At 46.1% G+C, this 18,660-nt stretch overlaps 1 protein-coding gene and 1 pseudogene across 1 annotated transcript in view; both read right to left on the reverse strand.

Moving 5' to 3' along the window:
- LOC128626103 (histone-lysine N-methyltransferase PRDM9-like) overlaps nt 1–15,763 on the reverse strand; it is a 47,881-nt gene extending 32,118 nt beyond the window's left edge. The window contains exon 1 of the mRNA XM_053656793.1: nt 15,709–15,763. The gene's annotated coding sequence lies outside the window, so the exon portion shown is untranslated. The remainder of the gene's footprint in view (nt 1–15,708) is intronic.
- LOC128626104 (histone-lysine N-methyltransferase PRDM9-like) lies at nt 1,008–15,797 on the reverse strand (annotated as a pseudogene).
- Between the last annotated feature and the right edge of the window lie 2,863 nt (nt 15,798–18,660).

Consider the following 18,660-nt stretch of genomic DNA (forward strand, 5'->3'; position numbering starts at 1 on the left):
CAGGTGCACTTAAATTGAGCTTGTTTTACTTTTAAAAATTGTGCTGAGCCCTGGCCAATGTGGCTCAGTTTGCTGGAGCATTGTCCTGTTAGGTAGGATAGATAGCAAACTAAGGAAAGGAGGGAGATGTGTCTCACCCACTGACTCAGCCATCCTGAGCCTGATCTGATAACAGTGCCAGGTGTTCAGAACATCACAAGAAACACCATGGCCATCTTGTAAAATAGATCCATGACGGGAGATAGTGTAAGTTTAGGCAGTTACCCAAAGTTACCAATGGCCTCTTTGTGTAAGCACTAGAGACCCTCTCATAAAAGATAGTGGACAGAGGCAAGGAATTAACCACATTTGTTTTATAGGGCCTTTTCTTGAGTGCTGTTGACCCCTCCCATCTTCTAGGCCTTGGAATGAATACAGTTTGAAAGCATTTCTTTCCCAGATAGTGGAAATAATACCTAGAATTTCAACGTGTCAGCATGGTGTTTCTTGTGATGCTGGAACATCTGGCAATAGAATTGGACTAGGCTCAGGACTGCTGAGTTAGTGGGTGACACACGTCTTCCTCACCCTCCCTGCCTTGGCTTCCCATCCATCCTATCACACCAGTGCAGGCAGATGCTGTTTTCAGTGTCAGTTCTCAGCAAGGGGTGGGTGAGGGTCTTGTTTCACATGTCACTCTCAGTACCACCTGCCTGTGTTGAGGAAGCTCTGAGGATGTCCAGGCTCAGTGAGAGGGTGGTAATCAGGAGGGAGGCACATCCCCAACCTCATGCTTCCTTCTCAGGGCAGCTGAGTCTATGTGGGGAAAGTAGTGGGGTCTACTCAAATTCTGAATTTGGGTACAGACCACGACATTCTTCTTATCTTCCTTTATCCAGCACTAAAGACCCAGAAGACATGGGCACTGAAGGCTGTTCAGCAGGACTTGTGATCTCAGCGATCCTCTTGCCAGAGTCTGTCTGTGTTCACTCAAATTTGAATGTCAAACCAAAAGGCTGGAGTTCCCATTTCCATTGTGCAGAGTAAGAGGCAGGCTGAGACTCACACCCACTATGGACTGATGTGGAACCTGTATGCTGTGCACCAGGAAATGCTGACCCTGAAAAGGCATCAAGGAATGAGGAAGACCAAGTGCCCAGACTGAGCAGCTCACATCCATGCCTAAGCATACATCGCTCCCTGCTGTTTACCTCTGAGGCTCCGGAGGTTGTAGGAAACTAGAAGAGCCATGAGAAGCCAAAAGAAGCCAAGGAAGGAGGGGTAGGGAGTTGATTAGGAGAAAATGCCCCTTCCCAGGAGTCCCAGGAATTCCCTTCCTGGGTGAGTCTGCCTCAAACCCCTCTCTCTGGCCAGTAACCAAAGTAGACTGACTCCAGATTTCCACATTTGCAGGAGTTGAATTTCTGTGGCTGAGAGTATGAGTTCTTTGTGATTCTTCAGGAACCCTCTGCTTTCAGTGATGAAAGAAATGAGGGATGTGTATGGAGACAAAACATTTTAGAATAGGTCAAAAAACCATGAACGAATTTGGTGCTGCCATCCGCATATTACTATGAACTGTTTGTCTATCTCACTGTCATGAAACTGGAGGGTTTGTTTAACCAGTTACTTCTCTACTAATTACAATCTTGAGAGTAAGGGGATGTGACCTTCAAATGGCTATTGATATATGACTTGATGTTAATGACTCTTTCACTCCACCTGCAAACATAGTGCTTCTCCCGAGTGTGCCTTCTGATGTCTTATGAGATGTGACTGCTGTCTAAAGCTTCGCCCACACTCCCTACAAACATAGGGCTTCTCCCCTGAGTGTGTCCTCTGGTGTGTTATGAGAACTGACTTCCAGGTAAAGCCTCGCCCACACTCCCTGCAAACATAGGGCTTCTCACCTGAGTGTGTCCTCTGGTGTACAATGAGATATGGCTTCCGGGTAAAGCCTCGCCCGCACTCCCTGCAAACATAGGGCTTCTCACCTGAGTGTGTTCTCTGGTGTACAATGAGATATGGCTTCCGGGTAAAGCCTTGCCCGCACTCCCTGCAAACATAGGGTTTCTCCCCAGAGTGGGTCTTCTGGTGTCTGATGAGACCTGAATTGCATGTAAAGCCTCGCCTGCACTCCCTGCAAACATAGGGCTTCTCCCCAGAGTGTGTCCTTTGGTGTACAATGAGATATGGCTTCCGTGTAAAGCCTCGCCCGCACTCCCTGCAAACATAGGGCCTCTCCCCAGAATGTGTCCTCTGGTGTACAATGAGAACTGATTTCCAGGAAAAGCTTCGTCCACACTCCCTGCAAACATAGGGCTTCACACCAGAGTGTGTCCTCTGGTGTGCAACCAGATGGTACTTCTGTGTAAAGCCTCGCCCGCACTCTCTGCAAACATAGGGCTTCTCTCCAGTGTGTGTCCTCTGGTGTTTGATGAGAACTGACTTCCAGGTAAAGCTTCGCCCACACTGCCTGCAATCATACAGCTTCTCATCAGAGTGTGTCCTCTGGTGTGTGATGAGAACTGACTTCTTTGTAAAGCCTTTCCCGCACTCCCTGCAAACATAGGGCTTCTCCCCTGAGTGTGTCCTTTGGTGTACAATGAGATATGGCTTCCGTGTAAAGCCTCGCCCGCACTCCCTGCAAACATAGGGCCTCTCCCCAGAATGTGTCCTCTGGTGTACAATGAGAACTGATTTCCAGGAAAAGCTTCGTCCGCACTCCCTGCAAACATAGGGTTTCTCCCCAGAGTGGGTCTTCTGGTGTCTGATGAGACCTGAATTGCATGTAAAGCCTCGCCTGCACTCCCTGCAAACATAGGGCTTCTCCCCAGAGTGTGTCCTTTGGTGTACAATGAGATATGGCTTCCGTGTAAAGCCTCGCCCGCACTCCCTGCAAACATAGGGCCTCTCCCCAGAATGTGTCCTCTGGTGTACAATGAGAACTGATTTCCAGGAAAAGCTTCGTCCACACTCCCTGCAAACATAGGGCTTCACACCAGAGTGTGTCCTCTGGTGTGCAACCAGATGGGACTTCCGTGTAAAGCCTCGCCCGCACTCTCTGCAAACATAGGGCTTCTCTCCAGTGTGTGTCCTCTGGTGTTTGATGAGAACTGACTTCCAGGTAAAGCTTCGCCCACACTGCCTGCAATCATACAGCTTCCCATCAGAGTGTGTCCTCTGGTGTGTGATGAGAACTGACTTCTTTGTAAAGCCTTTCCCGCACTCACTGCAAACATAGGGCTTCTCCCCTGAGTGTGTCCCCTGGTGTGTGATGAGATGGGACCCATCACTGAAGCCCTGCCAACACCCTCCATGCTCAATTGTTACAATTCTTGACATTCCTACTTCCACAAATAACTTGCCTGTGTCCTCTGGATTTTCTTTCTGGCCTCTGTGGGGCTCTTCCTCCGTCATTGTCTCATGCTCACTAGAGCTCATTTCTTCTCTGGAAAGTTGGAAAAAGGGTTTTGAGATTCTCCTCTGACTGATCCTTTTAAGCAAAGGTTTGGAACTTTCTTTGACCTCTTGACCTCCAGCTTTATCATTCCAGCTCTGTGTACTAGTATGTTGCTGCTGCTGACTCTGATCCTCTGGACAGGGTTCCTCTGCTTGGAGGGGTCTTCTTGCAGATGTTCCCAGGAGAATCTGAGAGGGATGACCGAGTTTCACGTGATGGCTGAGGAATTTCTGACTGGAGAAGGCCAGAGAGCAGGAGGGACATGGGTGCACCTCTGGCTTTTGTTCTGCTGAAAGAGAAAGGTTTGGTCAGGACAGATGTTGATGAGAATGCCTGGGCTGCAGGCATTCCTGCCCAGGAATCCTTCTTACTGTGGTGATAACACAACCTCTGTCTCCCACAGTGGCCACTCTCTGTCTATTTCCCTTTTATTTTTATGCAGTGCACCTTCTTCAGAAATCCAGAAAGCCCACATCAGGAGTCTTTTCTAACATTGCCCAGACCAGGGACTTGTGAGGAGCATGAGAGGCTGTTTCACTCCCTATGTGGATGGAACTGCAGTGACCTTTCCCATCTACAGGTATCTTCGAAGTCATGTCAAAGAGGAAACCCACGGGCCCCAACTAGGAATTGCTTCTCTCAGTTGTCCAAAATAGAATGTCCTTCCGCAAGCCTGACACCAAATATTTATGCTTCATCTTATTTAGTGTTAGCCCATTTTAAATACACACTAGGAAGACCTGTTTCAAAATATTTCAACCACATTTCTTACAGGCCCGACTCCTGTTCCTCTCTGTCCAATCCACCATGCTGTCTCACTTGGAGATAAAGTAATCTGAGGAAATTCCCCACTGGAGTTTCCTTTCATAAAAAACATAATCAGAACAGAGAATACACCACTCTACAGGTGACTGCATACATTCACTCATGAAAGTTCCCAGTGTCTCAATGCGGGTCATGGGCACTGGATTTCTGGGCTGCTAAGCATCTGTCTGATCTCCGTTCTCACCCTCTATGCTGAGAGGAGACCTGAGTGACCCTCAGCCAATTTAACACCCCACCTCTTTTCTTCCCTGTACTAGCTGTTCCCTCTGCTTGGGATCCTTTGCCCCCATGTAATTTTCTACATGTTATCTCCTGAGAGAGCGCTTCCCGGACCATCTGCCACAGCGCACCTCCCCTCACACTGATCCCTAGGCCCTTGTCCTGGATTAGTTTTCTACAAAGCACTAACCACTATGTAGTGTTTTGCACACACAAGCACCTGTGCCTGAGTTTCCCTCCTTCACCCATCAGCTCCTCAAGAGCAGTGATTCTAATCCTCACATTAATCTGTATTTCTAGGTCCCAGGATGCTGTGCCTCACAGAGTAGGATCTCTCATGACACTTTACTGAAATGATGAACAAATATGCCCTGTCTGAATGATGTGGCTTGATGGGTTGGGTGTTGTCTGAAAACTGAAAGGTTACAAGTTTGATTCCACTCAGGACACATGCCAGGTTTTTGGGCCAGTTGGGGGTGTGCCATAGAAAACCAGTTAATGTTTCCCTTGCACATTGATTTTTCTTTCTCCCTCCCTCCCATGCTCTGTAAAAATAAATAAAATCTTGTTTAAAAAGATTTGATTTATGTATTTATTTATTTTCAGAAAAAGGGGAAGGGAGGGAGGGGAAGAGAGAGAAAAATCAATGTGTGGTTGCCTCTCACATGCCATATACTGGGGACTTGGCCCGAAACCCAGGCATGTGCCCCAACTGGGAATCAAACTGGCAACCCTTTGGTTCACAGGCTGGCACTCAATCCTCTGAGCCACACCAGGCGGGAATAAAATCTTTAAATAATAATGAATGCCTACAAACAAAAACATTTTATTTAGAAGGATGGAGGAAAATTAAGAAGAAACAGCTATAAAAGTGTCAGAAAAACTGCCTTGGGGAGAGAACTGGTTAGTGCTTGAAAGCTTTTTTTTCGTGCCTCTCAGTCTTTCAGCACTATATGTGGTTGTGTATTTTGTTCATGAAATATTTTAAAAATAAAAAATATTAAAACTTTGCCTGAGAGTCAAAGGCATATGAATGAATTGTGAATTTCTGAAGCATCTCAGGTGAAACTTTACTGACTTTAGAGGGGATTTTACTCCACTTAAGAGTTGGGTCATGAATATTTCTATGGAGAATTCTCTCTTTTCTTTCTGTTTTGAAGAACAGTGGTGCCCACCTCTTCCGGCCGTGAGTTCTCTCTTCCACTTGCTGCCCCACTTGCTGCCCAGCTCCTGGCCATACTCGTCCCCACACCAGACCAGCAGCTCACAGCCTGGCCTGATGACACGGCACGTTCGGTAGAAAATCTGCCTGTGGTATTGAAAGGCCACCAGGTTCTGCTCTTCATCATCCCGGGCACAGTTCACATACCTGGGATTGGGGCAGATGAAGGGAAAGAAAACCAGTGATGAGCTCCCAGTACATATTACATCATGTCCAGCCCCTCACTGATTCCTAAGGCTCTCAGGCTCTGGTGTTGCCCACGGCCCTGAATGGTCTCAGGGAACCTTCTGTTCAGTGTCTGAGCATCTATCCACATGTCATGTGAATTCCTACCTCCAAGTCCTGCTGGCAGTGTTCATCCTGCCTAATACCATTTTCTAAAACCCAGTTCTACACTTAACCTTCACCCTGACTGGCCGAAATATCCAGTGATTTCTAACTTCTCCAAGCTCTAAATCAAGTTCTTTCACACCACAGAACCTAGTGCTTCATCTAGGGCTCTGCTTCTAAATTAGCTAATTATCCAGTACTCAGCCCACATTTGTTTTCTCTTGAAAGGCTTTTCTCCAACCCCCATATACTCTATTTAGGGTACCATTCACTTGCCTACCCAAGGGTACCATAGAAAATTAGAGGTCTGCCCTGGCTGGTGTGGCTCAGTGGATTGAGCATGGGCCTGTGAAGCAAAGGGTTGCCGGTTTGATCCCCGGTCGGGGCACATGCCTGGGTTGTGGGCCAGGTCTCCAGTGGAGGAAAACATGAGAGGTAACCACACATTGATGTTTCTCTCCCACTCTCTCTCCTTCCTGTCCCCTCTCACTAAAAGTAAATGAATAAAATATTTAAAAAAGAAAATTGAAGGTCTTTTTTCCTTAATAAAATTAAACAGAACAGTAGTAGTTGATTCACATTCTGCTGTCCCTGATAAAAAGAAAGCCCCTCTCAGGAAAAGGGCCCATTCCTCTGTAGGCCTCAGAGCCGAGCTCTAGTTTAAAGTGGGGCTGGGATGATTTGCTGCTGCACAGGTTTAGGCCACCCTTGGTTTCTGCTATCTTGACACTTTGCACTTCTTGGAAATTATACTTAAATGTTTTTAAAAGCAATTGTATTATGTGTGTCTGCAAGAAGTCCTTCATAAGGACATGGGTTGTGTGATCTGTTTAAGTAATGTATTCCTGCACCTAAACTGGAATATAGTAACTGCTTAATTAATGTTCGCTTGATAAATTAAAGTGTAACCCAGTGTCCCTGGTGAATCTAGGCTCTTCAAGGTCCTTTCCAGTGTCCACATTGTGTCTAGCACAGAGCTTTATATTTTGAGGACACATGCAATATTTTCTTCCTAAATGTCCCCTGAAATGAAAGAACACTGTATGGAGAAAAAGAGAGAAAAAAGGAATTGAGGGAGACCATGATGAGAGGGAAAGATATAAGGGCTTGTGGGGGATGAGTGTCCCCTCTGGCACCCAGAGACCTGTTGACCTCACCTCATCCAGTTGGCCCAGGATCTGTCCTTTCCATCCACATATTCATAGCAGTTTCTCCCTTTGGTGATCTGTGTTTCAGAAAAGAAGTTAAAGACCTTTTATTTTTTGTGTGGGGAGGTAACAGTCAGAAGAACTATTTTACCCTACTGTCATCAAAGCTCTTTCAGCCTGCTTGGGGATTCAACTACCAGTTCAGACCACATGATATTCTTCTTACTCATCATCTACACATCTGAGTCTACCTGTCCAATCAGAGCAGGAGTCCCACAAGGGAGGAGCCACTCTTTTGTGTCTGCAACACTTTGCTCCCACTTTCCTTCTGAGCCTTAAACAGGAGCCCTGTGTTCATGTGAAGTCCAGTCAGTACACAGAGCTAACCACCTTGTCCCCTCCATGGCTAGCATGTAGGAGGTGAGGTTCCTCCCAGCCTCAGAAAGAATGTGGGAAGCCAGAGGACAGTGGAAGAGGTAAATAGTTCTCACCAGCCAGGAGTATCTGCTCTTGGCTGCCTCTTCATCTTCTGTGATGTGTCCTTCATAAGGGCCAAAGTGCAGACCCACAGGCAAATCAGCTGCCTCATTCCACACTCCAAGCCCAGCCTCAGGGATGCCCGATGGCCCAATTCTCAATCCAGGGGGGCAGAGTGAGGGCTGAGCGGTAGGGATGCCCAGTGTCCACTGCACTGTCCTTTACAAATGTAGGGGGTCCATGCACCACACAGCTGTTGATGAAGAAGTTCTGACACTTCTCACAATCTGGAGGCAAGACCAACAGGGGTTAGGGAAGGTTTAGCGCATGTTCCTGGACACAAAGAGCTTCAGAGGGAGTCTGGCACTCACATCACTGAGACTCAATCCTGTACTCTATTCCACAAGAGGAAGGGAATGATTTGGGGACCAAAGAACTACATGAAATTATTGTATCATAATACACTTCTTAGGGAGGATCACTTACAAAGGTAGTCATCATCCTGGGGCTCGACCTCTTGGTACACACAGTCCTTTCTTTCTCGTAGGCTATACATCTTCATGTCCATCTCCTTTCTCCTGAGTTCTGAGTTGGAGAAGGCCAGGTGAGTGAGGTTAGTAGGGTCTGGAGTGTTACTTCCCATTTTGTCAGATAACACCATCTCCTCCCATCAAATTATTACCTGTTGTTTTGCATACTCTGGTATTTTACTCCATTAACTATTGGTTCAGAGGACTAAGACTTCAGACTAACTACAGATGACTGATTCAATTTTAGTTTCTAGCTTTTCCCATTACCAGGTTTAACTTGCCAACCTTTAATCATTCATAAGATATTTATGGAGTGCACATTATGTGTTAGACATTGAGTAAGGGCCTGGGCACACAATACCAATAAAGTGTGGTTGCTATTATCACAGATGGATTTCTTGGACAACTTGCATGTGTCACCTGTTTTAAATTCAATGTAATGTTTTCAAACAATAATGAGTGATGTTTCCTTATGTTCACTTTACCCATTACCATTCAGGAGCTCAGAGAATTTATAGGATTTGCCCAAAGCTCCAGTGCTACCTTAAGTCTCAGCTTAACCCAGCTTAAATCCAGGCCCATCCATAGTCCACCCCACAGACCTAAGTCATACTTATCAGGAATTCTACAGGACGTAGAAGAACTTAAGTTTCCAAATTATTTTCTTACTTGATTTTTGTCTAGTGTGCTTTCCAAAGGCACATGCTTCTGCAGGAGGGGACACTGGTTTCTGGCCATGCGCTGAGTCACTTGCAGTCACTGAGTTTGCTGTTCCTGACAATTCCTTCAAACTGTCTTCATTGCTTAATGGCACGCTGGATGTTGCCTTCAATATAAGAGTCATATATTAAAAGATAACACGCGTCCGGACTTCCGCCAAGATGGAGGCATAGGTGGATGTGCCTTGCCTTCTCACACAACCAAGTTTAGATACCACTAAATATTAGCAAGAGAAAACACATCCAGAACACGGAAAATTGAACTTTTCGGAAGTCCGTTAACAACAAATTCTTCACCCTGACCGGTAAGGGGCGAAACCAGCGGCTGGTGAAGCGGGATTGCACAGGAGGTCGCGGTCAGCCGGACTCAGGCGCGGAATCCAGACTCGCGGAATCCAGGCGCAGTGTTGAACCTAGTGAGCGACGGAGCGAGCCACCAGGCGAGCAACCGCGGGGGAGACAGCGGAGGAGCGGTGCTGCGTGTTGACTCTGGTCACGCATTTGTGCTCGGGCGGACAGGCGAGGGAGTGGGCGGTTGGACCGGGGCCTGGCGGGTCTCCGCGGACAGCGGCCTTGGAGGGCGCCGCCATTTCCCTGCTCTGACCCCGCCTCCACATACAGCGTCATAACCCAGCGACTCTGAGTGGCCCGGCCCAGGTGAACCACCTAAGAGGCTAATCCTCACCCAGCTGTGAGAAACAGCAGAGGGGGTCGCCATTTCCCCACTCTGACCACGCCCCCACATACAGCGTCACAACCCAGCGACCTGGGAGTACAAGGCACCGCTTCTCACACTTAAAGGGCCAGAACAGACCAAAAATGGTGCAAGAATATCTCAAAAGCCCCAGAGCCCATAGATCTAAGCCATGAAGAAATAGCAAAACTCTCAGACGCACAGTTTAAAACACTGGTCATCAGGATCCTCACAGAACTGGTTGATTATACCGACAAATTAGACAAATATATGAAGGCGAAACTAATTGAAATGAATGGAATTGCACAGGACACCAATAGCAATGAAAAGGAAACTGGGTCTCAAATCAATGAAGTGGACCAGAAGAAAGCAAATAATGGCCAAACAGAAAAGAGTCAGGAAGCAAGAATTCAAAGAAATGAGGAGAGTCTTAGGAACCTCCAGGACATCTTTAAACGCTCCAACATCCGAATTATCGGGGTGCCAGAAGGGGGAAAGGCACAGCCACCACTGGAAAACTTATTTGAACAAATAATAAAGGAGAATTTCCCCAATCTGGCAAAGGGAATAGACTTCCAGGAAATCCAGGAAGCTCAGAGAGTACCAAAGAAGTTGGACCCAAGAAGGAACACACCAAGGCACATCGTAATTACATTAGCCAAAATTAAAATGAAGGAGAGAATCCTAGAAGCAGCAAGAGCTAAGGGGACAGTCACCTACAAAGGACTTCCCATCAGACTATCAGCAGATTTCTCAAAAGAGACCTTACAGACAAGAAGGGACTGGAAAGAGGTATTCCAAGTCATGAAATCCAAAGACCTACAACCAAGATGGCTCTATCCAGCAAAACTTTCATTTAGAATGGAAGGACACATAAGGTGCTTCTCAGCTAAGATCAAATTCAAGGAGTTCATCATCACCAAGCCCTTATTATATGAAATGTTAAAGGGACTTATCTAAGAAAAAGAAGTTAAAGAAACATGAACAGTGAAAGGACAACAAACTCACAGTTATTAACAACCACACCTAAAATGAAAGCAAACTAAAAGGACAGCTAGATCAGGAGTGGAAACATAGAAATGAAGATCTCAAGGAGGGTTAGCAACAGGGGAGTGGGAGGAGGAGATGGGGGGAGAAGGTACAGAAAATAAGTAGCATAGACAGTAGATAGAAAATAGATGGGGGGGCAAGAATAGCATGGGAAATATAGAATCTAAAGGAATTGAGACACATGGTAATAAACTAAAGGGGGGGTAATGGTGGGGATGGGGGGTTAGGGTGGAGGGGAATGAAGGGGGGAATAGAACAACTGTAACAGCATAATCAATAAAAAAATTTTAAAAAAAAGATAACACGTATTTAGTTTTTTAAGGCTTATCATATATTTTGCATGAATGTCTTTAATACTTCAACCCTTCAAAATATCTAGACAGAATGAATATTAGAGGGGATAGGGCCAATGTGGGTAATGAATCCAAGATTAGAAGCCATGCCTTATGGCTCTTTTCTTTCAACTGTCTGTATAATATTGAGAGTGAAGGAAACTGGGAAGAGAATAAAGAAGTAGTTGGCAGAAACATATCTAGGCAATTAAATGGTGATAAAATTTGTAATGCCTTAGAAAGATTTGTACTTAGATTAGCTGGTTCCCTCCAACTGTTTGAATAAGGCTGTACCAGTAGCTAGTCATCTTCAGTGTCCTGATATATAATATGCCAATTTCTCATGTTATAGTGAACATGCAATTAAATGATGTTCAACAAAGTACTCTGAATTACATAATACAGCATGAATATGCTGCTATCAATTTACCCCTCAGCTATGTCCACATTTCGATCCCAGAAAGATTACCCTCAGCATTCACTGATTAGCATCTAGTTTAATTTGTAACTGCAATTGTGAAATCATTCATTCAGCAAACATTCAGGGGCCCTTAGGAGCCCTGATCTGGGCCTGTGACCTCTGAGAAGTTTCAGGTATGCACCAGGCTCTCAAAGAGTTCACAACACAGAGGTAGGCAAGCTGAACAAATGATTCTAAACAAGATGACAGTGGCCTCATTAGAGTTCAAAGCTGTTACTTGACCCTATAAGAAAGGGCACTTGAAATCAGTTTCAGACAGATGAGTTTCTGTTGAATAGTGTGTAACCTATGTGAAGGCCTTAAGTCATTTTATCATTTATTGTTCCTCAATCATGAAACCTGGAGCTCCTCAGGAGTGGGAGACGCTTTCTTTGATTACAGTGGGTGGCTCTGATCCTGGCCATTTTACATTCTTCTACAAAAGTGGTCATCCACTGTACCAACTGCCTACACATTGTAAGCTTTCCTTATTCAGAAGGTCTTAGTGCATCTCTCATTTCACACAGCAGAGAACTTTGGTTGAAAATGTCAGTCAGATGAGTGTAATGACATGTACAAGACAATATAAAGTTTAGAAAACTATGAAGGTTTTCTTTTTTAATTGAAAAAAAAAAGATTTTGGTTATTTTTTTGAGAGAGGGCAAGGGAGGGAAAAAGAGAGGGAGAGAAACATTGATCAGTCACTTTTCACAAATACCCCAATCAGGGACCTGGCCCACAACCCAGGCATGTGCCCCGACCAGGAATCAAATGGGCCATCTTTTGCTTTGCAGGATGACACCCAATTGAGTTACGCTGGCCAGGGAAAAACTATGCATGTTTTAATGAGTTGGTAAGTGGTTTAGAGAAGAAACTATGGATTAGATTGCACAACCACTGATACTGTGATCTTAGACATATAGTCAAACATTTCTATATCTCTGAAAGGTCACTTTCCTCATTGTAAATGGAGACAGTTACAGTACTTTCCTCATCAGGTAGTTGGAATGTATAAGTGAATTGATTCGCATAGAATTCTTAAAGTCTGAAATGCTGTGAGAATGAAACAAATGGTAGTTACTATTGTTGCTGTAGTTGTTAACTATTAACATGGTGATGAGCCCTGGCTGGTGTGGCTCAGTGGATTGAGTGCTGGCCTGCAGACTGAAAGGTCACCAGTTCCTGGTCAGGGCACAAGCCTGGATTGTGTGAGAGGTAACCTATTCATGTTTCTCTTCCTTTCTTTCTCCCTCCATTCCCACTCTCTAAGAATATCAGTAAGTTAAATCTTTAAAAAAGGATGATCATGTCGAACAATGTGTTGAAGAGATCAGGAAAGGAAGGTGGCAGTTCCTAGGATACTTTCTGCATTTTCCAACTGTTACCTGCATTTCTATCCATGAGGAAAATTTTCTTGTCAACAGGATTCGGGAAATAGTCACCTTCTGCTGTTTACTCTGTGCCCTTCTGAAGGCCACCCAGGAAGGTTTCACTGAAAGATGATGAGAAATCAGTGTTTTCACTGGTAAATGTTTCCAAAATCTGGAGATTCTTATTAAGTACACAGAATTGTGAATGAGAGTAGTCCAAGAACAATCCCAGGATGATTGGAAAATGTTTTCTGAGGTATCATTAAGGCCTAGGCTTTCATTGGGGCCATCAACTAATTTATTTCATTAGAATGATTAAAAAAAAACGTGTCATCTACGGTTCATCCTATGTTCATAAAGCATCTATTACAATTATGAAAAAAACAATTGGCCTCTCTTGACAAAAATGTAATAAAAGTAACTGCACAGAAACTCCATGTCTTCAACATTCTGTTTTCTTCATTCTAACTGGCTTTGTCTGGTTAAGGGCACCATGACCACCTCGCCTCCTTTCTCTGGTATACTCCCCACTGTGCACAAACTAGCCATCCACACCCTTCCTTAATCATTAGACTCTGGGCAGCATCCACAGTCTGTTGACCACACAAACAGAATTCCAGTCAAGTTCACATCTTGACTTCAGCTGTGTTTCAACCCCATACTCAAGAAAGTGGACTGACCCTTCCAACCAAACACTCACAATACTACACAGGATGACATTGTGGCCAACATCAGGAAATGATACAGTGATCAACCACTCCTGGCCCTGGCCCTCCCTGCAGCTCCTGTAGTCATCATAGAAAATACTGTTCCCGTCTATCTCTGTGCAGGCCATTGGGCAGCCAGGTGTGGGGACACTCCTCACCAGCCAGACCTGCCTCCCTCTCCTGTGATGACAACTCTTCTGAATTAGTTATTTCTTATTCACCTGTATGTTCTTATACATTTACTGTTTATTAACGTATCTATAAATATATATGATTATGTTGCATGCTTGAAAGTTTACAGGAATAGCCCCTCACTGTACCACACACTGTTCTGCATTCTGCATGTTCACTGGACAAGCAAACCCTGTTCCCTGGTTAACTCCTGAGATGCATGCAGCCTGACCTAAACCAGGTCCGAGATAGGAGGGCAGCTCTGGTTCCTCCTGCTCCTCACCTGGCTGCCTTGGAGCCCATTCTTCATCCGAGTTCTCAGGGTCCTCCTCCTGGAGCTCAGTGGCCTGCCTGCTGTGGTGACACAGGAAAGCTGCTTGGGGGCCCCTGAGACCTGGAAAGAGACAAAACCTTTGTCCTGAAAGCAAAGAGTTTGGAGGAGGTACAAGCTCCAGGAAGCCTGTGTGACGGGCTCTGATGGGACGGGAGAGTCTACAAGGAGTTGCTGTGAGCACTGCATCATCAGTGCCAGTCCTGCTCTGATGCACTGATGTGAAGGAGCCAACTCCCCCATCCCTGTCCATGCAGGAGGGAGGTGTAGGCAGATGGAGCCCCCTGACACCGAGGCAGCCTGGCAGCCTGCCAGGTCACCACCAGGTTCCTTCTGCCCAGTGCCTGCACCCTTCATACCTAGGCTGGTGAGCGCCTCAGAGTTCCTCTTCACATTCCAGTACCTGCCTTTCTCCCAGTCTCCCACCTTTGCCCACTCCTCCCTGGAGAAGTAGAGGGAAGTGTCTTTCAAAGCTTCTTCAGCCTGGAAAGGAGAGTGGAAACATCAGTAACTCAGTGATGCCAGTGAGAACACGCACAGAGGGCTTCCACTGCCCCTGGGTGCAGGGAGCAGGCTGGGGCCTCGGTGGTCCTTGTGCTGCAAGCACTGAGCCTGTGCCTTGGCCTAGTCTCGGGTCCCCAAGCGGCTATTCCTCCTGTGCATTGGGGGCCTGCTCACACTCTGGCCCTTCTCCCACTTCCCTGCCCTGGCCCTGCCCCAGGTAGTCCAGTTTCTCCCACCACTGCTCTGCACACCCCACATCCAGGGCCGGGTATCTGAGGACCTGTCCCCAGGTTCCCCTCCGGCACCTCAGCTCACCTGAGGTGCCCACCCTGTTTGTCTCGCTTCTCCCTCAGGGCTGTCCTGCAGGTCCCTGTCGGGGTTCATGGTGTCCCAACCTCAAGTCTGAGGTGCCTGAGGAAGAAGAAGAAGATGAGAGGGCCGAATGCCTTTCTCCAGGCTGGCGGGGCGCTGGGAGAGGGGGACGCAGGGGCCCTGCAGGAAGAGGGGCTGGATGCAGCAGGCCCAGATACCAGCAGACCTACCCACCCGCTCAGGGCGCCCTGGTTCCCGCCCTTCCCTCTGCTCGCCACCCAGGAGTCTGAAGGCGCCCATCCTCCGGGAGGGCCTGTGGTGGCACAGGAAACGCGCTTTTCCCGGGGAAAACCTCGGAGGTGCACCCGGGCTTCTGGAGAAGCCTACACGAGACTCAGGCGCAGTCTCCAGCAGACTGCCCTCTCTCAGGCTGAGAGGCTTGGGGTCCCCCGGGACACCGGCCTGCGTCTTCCAGGCTGAGAACACTCAGAATGCCTGGCAGAGAGGGTCAGACCCCTGCGGCTGAGGAGATTTGGGGCGTCTCCTCGAGGGGCTTCAGGGTCCCCACCACTCAGTTAGTTTCCAGGACGACGGCATTTAGCGTCTCTGAGTTTGGGGAGATTTGGTCTTTCTGGGCGACTTGCAGGTAGGGTGCCCCGAGCTGAGGGGAACTGGGGTTTTTCAAGCTGTATGGGGGTCTAAGTGTTGGGGGTTAGGAGATGTGGGGTACTCCGGGTTAGCGCACGTGGGCCCCTCGATGCTGAAGGGATTTGGGGCCCCTCAGGATGAGGGCACCTATGGTCTCTTAGGCTGGACTTGGAAGGACTCGGGCTAAGGGTTCCACATGGCAAGGCTCCCCGCTTACCGCTCAGTCTCCGGGGGCCCCTGACTGAGTCTCAGTGGTGCCCACTTCAGAGGTGTGTCCTCTCCGAGCTCCAGGGCTTCCGGCCCTGGGGAGGTGTGAGGGCTCCAGGCTTTCGAGGTTCCAGCCCAGAGAGCTGTGTGCTCTCATCAAATGATCACCTGTCCTTTTGCATACTCTGGTATTTTACTGTTAACTATTGGTTCAGAAGATGAAGACTCCACATTAACTACAGACAACTGATTCAATATTAGTTTCCATATTTTCCCATTACCAAGTTTAATTTGCCAACCTTTAATCATTTATAAGATATTTATGGAGTGTACATTATGTGTTAGGCATTGAGTAAAGGCCTGGGCACACAGTACCAATAAAATATGGTCGCTATTATCACAGATGGATTAATTGGACAAGTTGCATGTGTCACCTGTTTTAAATTTAATTTAATGTTTTCAAACAATAAATCAGTGATGTTTCCTTATCTTTACTTTACACATTAGTATTCAGGAGCTCAGAGAATTTATAGGATTTGCCCAAAGCTCCAGTGCTACCTTAAGTCTCAGCTTAGCCCAGCTTAAATCCAGGCCCATCCATAGTCCACCCCACAGAACTAGGTCATACTTATCAGCCATTCTATAGGACTTAGAAGAACTTAAGTTTCCAAATTAATTTTTCTTACCTGATTTTCATCTAATATGTTTTCCAAAGGCACATGCTTCTGCAGGAGGGGACACTGGTTTCTGGCCATGCTCTGAGTCACTTGCAGTCATTGAATTTGCTGTTCCTGACAATTCCTTCAAACTGTCTTCATTGCTTAATGGCACGCTGGATGTTGCCTTCAATATAAGAGTCATATATTAAAAGATAATACGTTTTTAGTTTTTTAAGGCTTATCATATATTTTACATGCATGTCTTTAATACTTCAACTCTTCAAAATATCTAGAAAGTATGAATATTAGAGGGGATAGGGCCAATGTGGGTAATGAATCCAAGATTAGAAGCCATGCCTTATGGCTCTTTTCTTTCAACTGTCTGTATAATATTGAGAGTGAAGGAAACTGGGAAGAGAATAAAGAAGTAGTTGGCAGAAACATATCTAGACAATTAAATGGTGATACAATTTGTAATACCTTAGAAAGAAGATTTGTACTTAGATTAGCTGGTTCCCTCCAACTGTTTGAATAAGGCTGTACCAGTAGCTAGTCGTCTTCAGTGTCCTGATATATAACATGCCAATTTCTCATGTTATAGTGAACATGCAATTAAATGATGCTCACCAAAGTGTTCTGTGAATCGTGTAATACAGTATGAATGTGAGATTACAGTCCTGCTATCAATTTACCCCGCAGCTCTCTCCATATTTCACATCTCACAGAAATTGCCTTCAGCATTCATTGATCATCTTCTAATTTAATTTGTAATTGTGAAATCATTCAGCAAACGTTTAGGGGCCCTCAGGAGCCCTGAGACTTCTGAGAAGTCTCAGGTATGGCCCAGCCTCTCAAAGAACTCACAACACGGAGGGAGGCAGGTTGAACAAATGATTTTAACTAGGATGAGAGTGGCCTCACTGGAACTCAGAAAGAAGCTGTTATTTCCCTGTATAAGAAAGGGCATTTGAAATCCGTTCCAGATGGATGAGTTTCTATAGAAGAGTGTGTAACCTATATGAAGTCCTAAGTCATTTTATTATTTGTTGTTTCTGAATCATCAAACCTGAAGCTCCTCAGGGTTGGGAGATGCTTTTTTTTATTAGAGTGGGAGGCTGTGATCTTGCACATTTTACATTCTTCATCTGGGGCCATCCACTGTACAAGTTGCCTTCACATCGTACACTTTCTTTATTCATAGGGTCTTAGTGCATCTCTCACTTCAGTATAGCAGAGAAGAACTTTGGTTGAAATCGTCAGTCAGATGAATGATGTAATGACATGTGCATAAGACAATGTAAAATTTAGAAACTATGAAAGTTTTTTTAAAATTTTTAAAAAAATCTTTTCTTTTTTTTTTTTAAAGATTTTATTTATTTATCTTTAGAGGGGAAGGGAAGGAGAGAGGGAGAGAAACATCAATGTATGGTTGCCCCTTGTGCGTCCCCTGCTGGGAACTGGCCTGCAGGGAACCGGCCTGCAACCCCGGTATGTGCCCTGACTGGGAATCGAACCACGATTGTCTGGTTTGCAGGCCCGTGCTCAATCCACTGAGCTACACCAGCCAGGGCTATTTTATTTAATTTTTAAAAAAGATTTTGTTCATTTTCTTGAGAGATGGGAAGGAAGGGAGAAAGAGAGAGAGAAACAGTGATCACTCGTCTTTCACACACACCCCAACCTGGAAACTGACCAGGAATCAGACTGGAGATCTCTCTCTTTGCAGCATGACAACCAACTGGTCACGGTGGTGAGGGCAAAACTCTGAAAGTTTTAATGAGTTTGTAAGTGTTTTAGAGAAGCAAATATGGGTTAGATTGCACTATCACTCATACTGTGATCCCAGACATATAGTCAAACATTTCTATATCTCTGAAAGGTCACTTTCCTCATTGTAAATGGTGACAGTTACAGTACTTTCCTCATCAGGTAGTTGAAATGTGTAAATGAATTGATTCACATAGAATTCTTAAAGTCTGAAACGCTGTGAGAATGAAACAAATGGTAGTTACTATTGTTGCTGTAGTTGTTAACTATTAAGATGGTGATGAGCCCTGGCTGGTGTGGCTCAGTGGATTGAGTGCTCGCCTAACTCACCCCTCTCTTTCCCGGTTGTGAAAGAAGAAAACCCGGGAAAATCGGCGTCCGGGGAGCGTGGTAAAGGGGTGAAGGTCTTCTCCCGTTTTCTGCGGTGCGAGAACAGGGACAGGGTCGCTGGACCCCACGTGAGGACGCGGAGGCTCGGGAGGCTTGAGCCAGGGAGCTGCGCACACGGGCGGCCTCCGGGCGCAGGGTCGTTACAC

The sequence above is a fragment of the Artibeus jamaicensis genome, unplaced genomic scaffold (genome assembly GCF_021234435.1).
Source record: "Artibeus jamaicensis isolate MK-2021 breed Jamaican fruit bat unplaced genomic scaffold, CSHL_Jam_final scaffold_286, whole genome shotgun sequence".
NCBI lineage: Eukaryota > Metazoa > Chordata > Mammalia > Chiroptera > Phyllostomidae > Artibeus > Artibeus jamaicensis.